Below are 9,984 nucleotides of genomic sequence, written 5' to 3'. Positions count from 1 at the left end.
GCATGAGTCTGTAGACTTCAGGATTAACTCCATTCGTCTTTACAGTATCACAGACTTGCAAGAACTCAGTTAAGAACTGATAAGGATCTTCAGATGGAAGTCCATAAAACTTGCAGTTTTGTTGCATTAATGCAACTAGTTGAGGTTTAAGCTCAAAGTTATTGGCTCCAATGGCAGGAATGGAGATGCTTCTTCCATCAAACTTGGATGTTGGCTTTGTGAAGTCACCAAGCATTCTCCTTGCATTATTATCATTATTATTTTCGGCTGCCATGTCCTTCTCTTGTTCGAAAATTTCTGAAAGGTTATTTCTGGATTGTTGTAATTTAGCTTCTCTTAATTTTCTCTTCAGAGTCCTTTCAGGTTCTGGATCAGCTTCAACAAGAGTGCCTTTATCCTTGTTCCTGCTCATAAGAAAGAGAAGAAAACAAGAAAAGAAAAAGGAATCCTCTATGTCACAGTATAGAGATTCCCTTATGTTAGTAGAAGAAGAAAGGGGTGAAGAATCCAAATACAAGGGATATAAGAGGTTTGGATTCTTAGATGAAGAGAGGTGAGAAGAAGTGTTAGTAATTAATAATTAAAATAGAAGAGGAGAAGAGAATAGAATTTTCGAAAATAATTTTTGAAAAATAGGTTAGTAATTTTCGAAAATCAAAGACAAAATATAATTAAAATTAAAATTTAAAACAAAAAGAATTTTTTGAAAAAGAGAGGGAGAATTTTCGAAAATTAGAGAGGAAAAAGTAGTTAGGTGGTTTTGAAAAAGATAAGAAACAAACAAAAAGTTAGTTAGTTGATTGAAAAAGATTTTGAAATCAAATTTTGAAAAAGATAAGAAGATAAGAAGTTAGATAAGATATTTTGAAATCAAATTTTGAAAAAGATAAGATTTTTGAAAAAGATAAGATAAAAGATAAAAAAGATTTTTAAGAAAAAGATATTTTGAAAAAGATTTAATTCTTTTTTTTTAAAATACTTAACTAACAAGAAACTACAAGATAAGATTCTAGAACTTAAAGATTGAACCTTTCTTAACAAGAAAGTAACAAACTTCAAATTTTTGAACCAATCACATTAATTGTTAGCTAATTTTCGAAAATTTGATATAAAGATAAGAAAAAGATTTTGAAAATATTTTGAAAAAGATTTTTGAAATTTTCGAAAATTATATAAAAATTGAAAAAGATATAATTTTTGAAAAAGATTTGAAAAGATAAGATTTTTAAAATTGAAATTTTGACTTGACTTGTAAGAAACAACTAATTTTAAAAATTTTTGACCAAGTCAACCCAAAATTTCGAAAATTTGGAGGGAAATAAGGAAAAGATATTTTTGATTTTTAAAGTTTTAAAGAAAAACACAAAAATGACCCAAAACATGAAAATTTTGGATCAAGACACAAGATGCATGCAAGAATGCTATGAATGTCAAGATGAACACCAAGAACACTTTGAAGATCATGATGAACATCAAGAACATAATTTTGAAAAATTTTTGATGCAAAGAAAACATGCAAGACACCAAACTTAGAAATCTTTAATGCATGGAAAATATGAATGCAAAAATGCACATGAAAAACAACAAAAGACACAAAACAAGAAATCATCAAGATCAAACAAGAAGACTTGTCAAGAACAACTTGAAGATCATGAAGAACACTATGAATGCATGAGATTTTCGAAAAATGCAAGAAAAATTTTGAAAGCATGCAATTGACACCAAACTTAAAAATTAACACAAGATTCAGACAAGAAACACAAAATATTTTTGATTTTTATGATTTTCTAATTTTTTTGTATTTTTATTAAAATTTTTTCGAAAATAAAGTTTGCAAAAATGAAAAATAAAAGAAAAATTTTTGAAAAAGATTTTTGAAAAGAAAATTACCTAATCTGAGCAACAAGATGAACCGTCAGTTGTCCATACTCGAACAATCCCCGGCAACGGCGCCAAAAACTTGGTGGACGAAATTGTGATCACTTGTTCTTTCTACTTGTAGGATGTTTACTCTGAGGGCATTGTTTATTTTCACAACTCCGTTCAACTAACCAGCAAGTGTACTGGGTCGTCCAAGTAATAAACCTTACGTGAGTAAGGGTCGAATCCACAGAGATTGTTGGTATGAAGCAAGCTATGGTCACCATGCAAATCTCAGTTAGGCAGATTAAAATAGTTTATGGGTTTTTGAAAATAGAAATAATGAAAGGGATAAAGATACTTATGCAGATTCATTGGTGGGAATTTCAGATAAGCGGATGGAGATGCTGTAGAGCTCTTGGACGCCTGCTCTCCTACTCCTTCTACTCAATCCTTCTTACTCCTTTCCATGGCAAGCTTTGTATAGGGGTTCACCATCAACTGTGGCTACTTTCATTCCTCACGGGGAAATAACCTGTGCGGCTGTCACTCGCACAGCTAACCAGTCTGGAGGCATCACCCATGGCTGATGGCTACATCCCATCCTCGCAGTGAAAACTATGCTAACGCACTCTGTCACAGTACGGCTAATCACCGGTTGGTTCCCGCTCCTACTGGAATAGAATCCCTCTTTTGCGTCTGTCACCAACGCCCAGCAGGTTAAAGTTTGAAGCACGTCACGGTCATTCATTACCAGAATCCTACTCGGAACACCACAGACAAGGTTGGACTTTCCGGATTCCCAGGATCCTACTCGGAATACCACAGACAAGGTGAGACTTTCCGGACCCTCATAAATGCCGCCAACTATCTAACTTATACCACGAAGATTCTGTTGGGGAATCTAAGAGATACACATTCAAGCTCTGTTGCATGTAGAACGGAAGTGGTTGTCAATCACGCGCGTTCATAAGTGAGAATGATGATGAGGGTAATTTGACTCATCACATTCATCATGTTCTTGGGTACGAATGAATATCTTGGAATAAGAATAAGAGATATTTGAATAAAAGAAGATAGAATTTCATTAATACTTGAGGTACAGCAGAGCTCCACACCCTTAATCTATGGTGTGCAGAAACTCCACCGTTGAAAATACATAAGCAAAAGGTTCAGGCATGGCCGAATGGCCAGCCCTCCCCATGATCAAGTGACCGAATCAAAAAGACTAAGAATGGTCAAAAGATGGTCAAAAGATCGCTAATACAATAGATAAATGTCCTATATATACTAGACTAGCTACTAGGGTTTACATGAGTAAGTAATTGATGCATAAATCCACTTCCGGGGCCCACTTGGTGTATGCTTGGGCTGAGCTTGATCATTCCACGAGCTAAGGCATATCTTGGCGTTGAACTATGAGTTATGACGTGTTTTGGGCGTTCAACTCCGGATCATGACGTTTTTCTGGCGTTTAACTCCAGACAGCAGCGTGTACTTGGCGTTTAACGCCAAGTTACGTCGTCATTCCTCGACTAAAGTATGGACTATTATATATTGCTGGAAAGCCCTGGATGTCTACTTTCCAAAGCCGTTGAGAGCGCGCCAATTGGAGTTCTGTAGCTCCAGAAAATCCATTTCGAGTGCAGGGAGGTCAGATTCCAACAGCATCAGCAGTCCTTTTGTCAGCCTTCTTCAGAGTTTTGCTCAAATCCCTCAATTTCAGTCAGAATTTACCTGAAATCACAGAAAAACACACAAACTCATAGTAAAGTCCAGAAATGTGAATTTAACATAAAAACTAATAAAAACATCCCTAAAAGTAGCTCAAACTTACTAAAAACTATATGAAAACAATGCCAAAAAGCGTATAAATTATCCGCTCATCAGGGACAAGCAACAATTTAAGTTTGGTGTTGTGATGAGCGGATAATTTATACGGTTTTTGGCATTGTTTTTAGGTAGTTTTTAGTATGATCTAGTTACTTTTAGGGATGTTTTCATTGGTTTTTATGCTAAATTCACATTTCTGGACTTTACTACGAGTTTGTGTGTTTTTCTGTGATTTTAGGTATTTTCTGGCTGAAATTGAGGGACCTGAGCAAAACTCTGATAGGAGGCTGACAAAGGACTGCTGATGTTGTCGGAATCTGACCTCCCTGCACTTAAAATAGATTTTCTGGAGCTACAGAACTCTAAATGGTGCGCTCTCAATGGCGTTGGAAAGAAGACATCTAGATCTTTCCAGAAATATATAATATTCCATACTTTATTCGAGATTTGACGACGTAAATTGGCGCTCAACGCCAGTTCCATGCTGCATTCTGGAGTCAAACGCGAGAAACACGTCACGAACCAGAGTTGAACGCCCAAAACATGTTACAACTTGGTGTTCAACTCCAAGAGAAGTCTCAGCTCGTGGATAGATCAAGCTCAGCCCAAGCACACACCAAGTGGGCCCCGGAAGTGAATTTATGCATCAATTACTCACCTCTGTAAACCCTAGTAACTAGTTTAGTATAAATAGAACTTTTTACTAGTTTATTAGATATCTTTAATTGTATTATTCAATCTTTGGACATTTAGTTCTTAGATCTGGGGGCTGGCCATTCGGCCATGCCTGGACCTTTCACTTATGTATTTTCAACGGTGGAGTTTCTACACACCATAGATTAAGGGTGTGGAGCTCTGCTGTACCTCAAGTTTTAATGCAATTACTACAATTTTATATCCAATTTGATTTATTCCTGTTCTAAGATATTCGTTGCACTTCAACTTGATGAATGTGATGATCCGTGACACTCATCATCATTCTCACCTATGAACGCGCATGATGATTGGATTTTTGACGGTTTAGAATTTCACAAATGAAATCTTGTTGAAGTATAGTCTCTAAACCTACAATAATCCTTTCATGCAAAAAGTTGTTTGTCACTAGTAAAAACCTCTAAAATTTATAAACCGAAGTATTGAACCTCGGGTCGTTCTCCCTAGGAATTACAATAAAATGCCTTGTTATTGGTTAGAAATGTGTTTTGGGGTTTTGGATAAGAAGCATGAAAAGTAAATGGCAATGAAAATAAACTAACAACTATAAAAGGCTCTTGGCAAGGTATGAAAATTAGAAGTCCTATCCTAGTTATCCTTCTCAATTGTGATGAGAATTGTTCATTGCTACCACTTAGTTAACCCTTACTAAATAAAGGAAAGTCAAGTGGATGAATTAACTTGAGCCACAAGTCCTAGCCAACTCCCAAGGAAAGACTAGCTTTAGTGCACTCCAAACCAATTAGCAATCTCTCCAATCACCAATCAACAAAGGAATTAGATAACTCAAGTGTCACTAATTACTCTACCTAGGCCAAGAGGAACAAAATCTATACTATAACTAGAAGAGGCATTTCAACAAACACATAAAAGGCAATAAAAGTAAACAACATAAATTACAATAATTAAAGAGAGATCTAACTACAAAGGCAAGAGATCAACAATAGAGAAGCAAAGAAGAATAATTATTATGAATTACCTCTTATTGAATTGAAAGAAAATGGAAGGAACAATAGTAGATCTATAACAAAGTATAAGAACAACATAAAGGAAATTACAACAAAGGAGTAGAAGAATGATGAATGTAACAACAAAGAATTGAGAAGTAGAAGTAGAAGAGAACATAAATTAAAACCTAGATCTAAGAACTAAACCTAATCCTAATCCTAATTCTAGAGAGAAGTGAGAGCTTCTCTCTCTAGAAACTAACTTCTAAAACTAAACTAAAAACTAATTGGTAACTAACTTGTGTTTCCCTCTTCATTCCTTGGGTTAAATAGCATCAGAAATGAGTTGGATTGGGCCCACAAGGCTTTAGAATTCGCTGGCCACGTTTTGCTTTAAGTGAACCAGGTGGCAGCAACGGCGCGTGCGCATACTATGTGCGTAGGCATCACCATGCGCGGTTCAACCATAGCAAATCTTATATAGTTTCGAAGCCCCGGATGTTAGCTTTCCAACCCAACTGGAACCGCATTATTTGGACCTTTGTAGCTCAAGTTATGGTCGTTTAAGTGTGAAGAGGTCGGCTTGACAGCTTTCCGGTTCTTTCATTTCTTCATGAGTTCTCCAACTTTTCATGCTTTCTTTCTTCATTCCCTTGATCCATTCTTTGCCTCCTAAACCTCAAATCACTTAACATACATATCAAGGCATCTAATGGAATCAAAGAGAATTATATTTAGCTATTTTAAGTCCTAAAAAGCATGTTTTCACTCTTAAGCACAATTAAAGGAGAATATACAAAACCATGCTATTTCATTGAATAAATGTGGGTAAAAGGTGATAAAATCCCCTAAAATCAATACAAGATAAACCATACAAATGGGGTTTATCAGCGCGTGACTGACAACCACTTCCGTTCTACCTTAGACCGGGCGCATATCCCTTGGATTCCTTGATCAGAATCTTCGTGGTATAAGCTAGAATTGATAGCGGCATTCATGGGAATCCGGAAAGTCTAACCTTGTCTGTGGTATTCTGAGTAGGATTCCGGGATTGAATGACTGTGATGAGCATCAAACTCCTGAAGGCTGGGCGTTAGTGACAAATGCAAAAGAATTACGGGATTCTATTCCAACCTGATTGAGAACCGACAGATGATTAGCTGTGCTGTGACAGAGCATTTGGACCATTTTCACTGAGAGGATGGGATGTAGCCATTGACAATAGTGATGCCCTACATACAGCTTGCCATAGAAAGGAGTGATAAAAAACTGGAAGGAAGAAATAGAAAAGCAAAGATTCAGAAGGAACACAGCACCTCCATACACCTATCTGAAATTTCCACCATTGAATTACATGAGTAACTTTATCTTTATTTTCTATTTATTTTATTATCATTATTTAAACTAATAATCTCTTAATCCAGTTAAATCCGCCTGACTGGAATTTACAAGATGACCATAGCTTGCTTCATACCAACAATCTCTGTGGGATCGACCCTTACTCACGTAAGGTATTACTTGGACGACCTAGTACACTTGCTGGTTAGTTGTGCGGAGTTGTGACAAAGTGTAATTCATGTTTAAGAGCACCAAGTCTTTGCAGCCATTGTTGATGATCACAATTTCGTCCACCAATAATCTTCAGAGCTCATGAATGGCAGAAGGAGATTTAATGGAATATCTATGGTCTTTATATGAGCCTCAGATTCCTTTGGATCCTCAATAGAGAACTCCTTCTTGTTTGAGAGACGTCCCAGGAGGTCTTCCTCACTAGGATTTTTGTCCTTTTCCTCCCTTGTGCATTTAGCCATATTGATTACATCAATGGCCTTGCACTCTTCTTTTGGATTTTCTTCTGTATTGCTTGGGAGAATACTGGGAGGAGTTTCAGTGACTTTCTTACTCAGCTGGCCCACTTGTGCCTCCAAATTTCTGATGGAGGACCTTGTTACACTCATGAAACTTAAGGTGGCCTTAGACAGATCAGAGACTAAATTTGCTAAATTAGAGGGGCTCTGCTCAGAATTCTCTGTCTGTTGCTGAGAAGATGATGGAAAAGGCTTATTATTACTTAGCCTGTTTCTTCCATCATTATTAAAGCCTTGTTGAGGCTTTTGTTGATCCTTCCATGAGAAATTTGGATGATTTCTCCATGATGAATTATAGGTGTTTCCATAAGGTTTACCCATGTAATTTACCTCTGCTATTGCAGGGTTCTCTGGATCGTAAGCTTCTTCAGAAGCTGCCTCTTTAGTACTGTTGGATGCATTTTGCCATCCATTCAAACTTTGAGAAATCATGTTGAATTGCTGAGTCAACACTTTGTTTTGAGCCAATATGAAATTCAGAGCATCAATTTCAAGAACTCCCTTCCTCTGAGGCGTCCCATTATTCACGGAATTCCTCTCAGAAGTGTATATGAATTGGTTATTTGCAACCATGTCAATAAGTTCTTGAGCTTCTGCAGGCGTTTTCTTTAAGTGAATGGATCCACCTACAAAATGGTCCAATGACATTTTGGAAAACTTAGATAAACCATAATAGAATATATCTAATATGGTTCATTCTGAAAACATGTCAAAAGGACACTTTTTGGTCATCTGCTTGTATCTTTTCCAAGCTTCATAGAGGGATTCACCATCTTTTTGCTTGAAGGTCTAAACATCCACTCTAAGCTTGCTCAACTTTTGAGGAGAAAAGAATTTATCCAAGAAGGTCGTGACCAGCTTATCCTAGGAGTCCAGGCTATCTTTAGGTTGTGAGTCCAACCATGTTCTAGCTCTGTCTCTTACAGCAAAAGGGAAAGCATGAACTTGTAGACTTCAGGATCTACTCCATTTGTCTTGACAGTCTCACAAATCTGCAAGAACTCAGTTAAAAACTGATAAGGATCTTCATATGGAAGTCCATGAAACTTGCAGTTCTGTTGCATCAAAGCAACTAATTGAGGTTTCAGCTCAAAATTGTTTGCTCCAATGGCAGGAATTGAGATGCTTCTTCCATCAAACTTGGACGTTGGTTTAGTGAAATCACCAAGCATCCTCCTTGCATTATTGTTGTTGGGTTCGGCTACCATCTCCTTCTCTTGTTTGAAAATTTCAAAAAGGTTGCCTCTAGATTGTTGTAATTTAGCTTCTCTTAGTTTCCTCTTCAGAGTCCTTTCAGGTTCTGGATCAGCTTCAACAAAGATGCCTTTTTTCTTATTCCTGCTCATATGAAAGAGAAGAGAAAAATAAAAAGGAAGAGGAATCCTCTATATCTGGACAAAGAGGATCCTTATTTAGTAGAAGAAGAAAGGAATAAGAGTGGAGAAGAACCCAAACACAAGGGTGAGGATAGAGACAGTGATTGGAGATGAAGAGAGGTGAAGAGAAGTGTTAGTAAATAAATAAATAAATAGAAGAAGAGAAGAGAGGGAGAATTCGAAAATAATTTTGAAAAAGTAGTTAATGATTTTCAAAAATTAAAGATAAGATATAATTAAAATTAAAGTTTAAAACAATTAAAAAGACTTTTTGAAAAAGAGATGAGATATTTTTGAAAATTAAAGAGGGAAAAGTAGTTAGGTGGTTTTGAAAAAGATAAGAAACAAACAAAAAGTCAAATAGTTAGTTGAAAAAGATATTAAAATCAAATTTGAAAAGATAAGAAGATAAGAAGTTAGATAAGATATTTTGAAATCAAATTTTTTGAAAAAGATAAAATTTTGAAAAAGATATGATAAAAAGATAAGACAAGAAGATATGATAAAAAGATAGGATTGAAAAAGATTTAATTTTTAAAATTAAAATTAATTACTTAACTAACAAGAAACTAAAAGATATGGTTCTAGAATTTAAAAATTGAACCTTTCTTAACAAGAAAGTAACAAACTTCAAATTTTTGAATCAATCATATTAATTGTTAGCATAATTTCGAAAATTAAGATAAAATTAAGAAACAGATTTTTTTGAAAAACATTTTAAAGAATTTTTGAAAATCAATAAGAAAAATGAAAAAGATTTAATTTTTGAAAAAGTTTTAAAAAGATAAGATTTTTTTAAAATTAAAAATTTGACTTGACTTGTAAGAAACAACTAATTTTAAAAATTTTTGACCAAGTCAACTCAAATTTTCGAAAATTTGGAGAGAAATAAGGAAAAGATACTTTTTTATTTTTAAATTTTTAATGATGAGAGAGAAAAACACAATTATGACCCAAAACATGAAAATTTTGGATCAAAACCAATTATGCATGCAAGAACACTATGAATGTTGAGATGAACACCAAGAACACTTTGAAGATCATGATGAACATCAAGAACATATTTTTGAAAAAAAAATTTAATGCAAAGAAAACATGCATGACACCAAACTTATAATTCTTTAATGCATGGACACTATGAATGCAAAAAATGCATATGAAAAACAACATACAACACAAAATAAGAAAACATCAAGATCGAACAAGAAGACTTGTCAAGAACAACTTGAAGATCATGAAGAACACCATGAATGCATGAATTTTCGAAAAATGCAAGAAAAATTTTTAAAGCATGCAATTGACACCAAACTTAAAAATTGACTCAAGACTCAAACAAGAAACACAAAATATTTTTGGTTTTTATGATTTTATTATTTTTTTGTATTT

The 9,984-nt window shown here is 34.9% G+C and overlaps 1 non-coding gene across 1 annotated transcript; it reads left to right on the top strand.

Moving 5' to 3' along the window:
- Window positions 1-7,928: 7,928 nt before the first annotated feature.
- LOC112704842 (small nucleolar RNA R71) lies at window positions 7,929-8,032 on the top strand. Its single transcript, XR_003155443.1, has one exon. It is a non-coding gene; the product is annotated as a small nucleolar RNA R71 (small nucleolar RNA).
- The last annotated feature ends 1,952 nt before the right edge of the window (window positions 8,033-9,984 follow it).

The sequence above is a fragment of the Arachis hypogaea genome, chromosome 7 (assembly GCF_003086295.3).
Source record: "Arachis hypogaea cultivar Tifrunner chromosome 7, arahy.Tifrunner.gnm2.J5K5, whole genome shotgun sequence".
Taxonomy (NCBI): Eukaryota; Viridiplantae; Streptophyta; class Magnoliopsida; order Fabales; family Fabaceae; genus Arachis; species Arachis hypogaea.
This window is presented reverse-complemented; position numbering and strand designations above follow the sequence as displayed.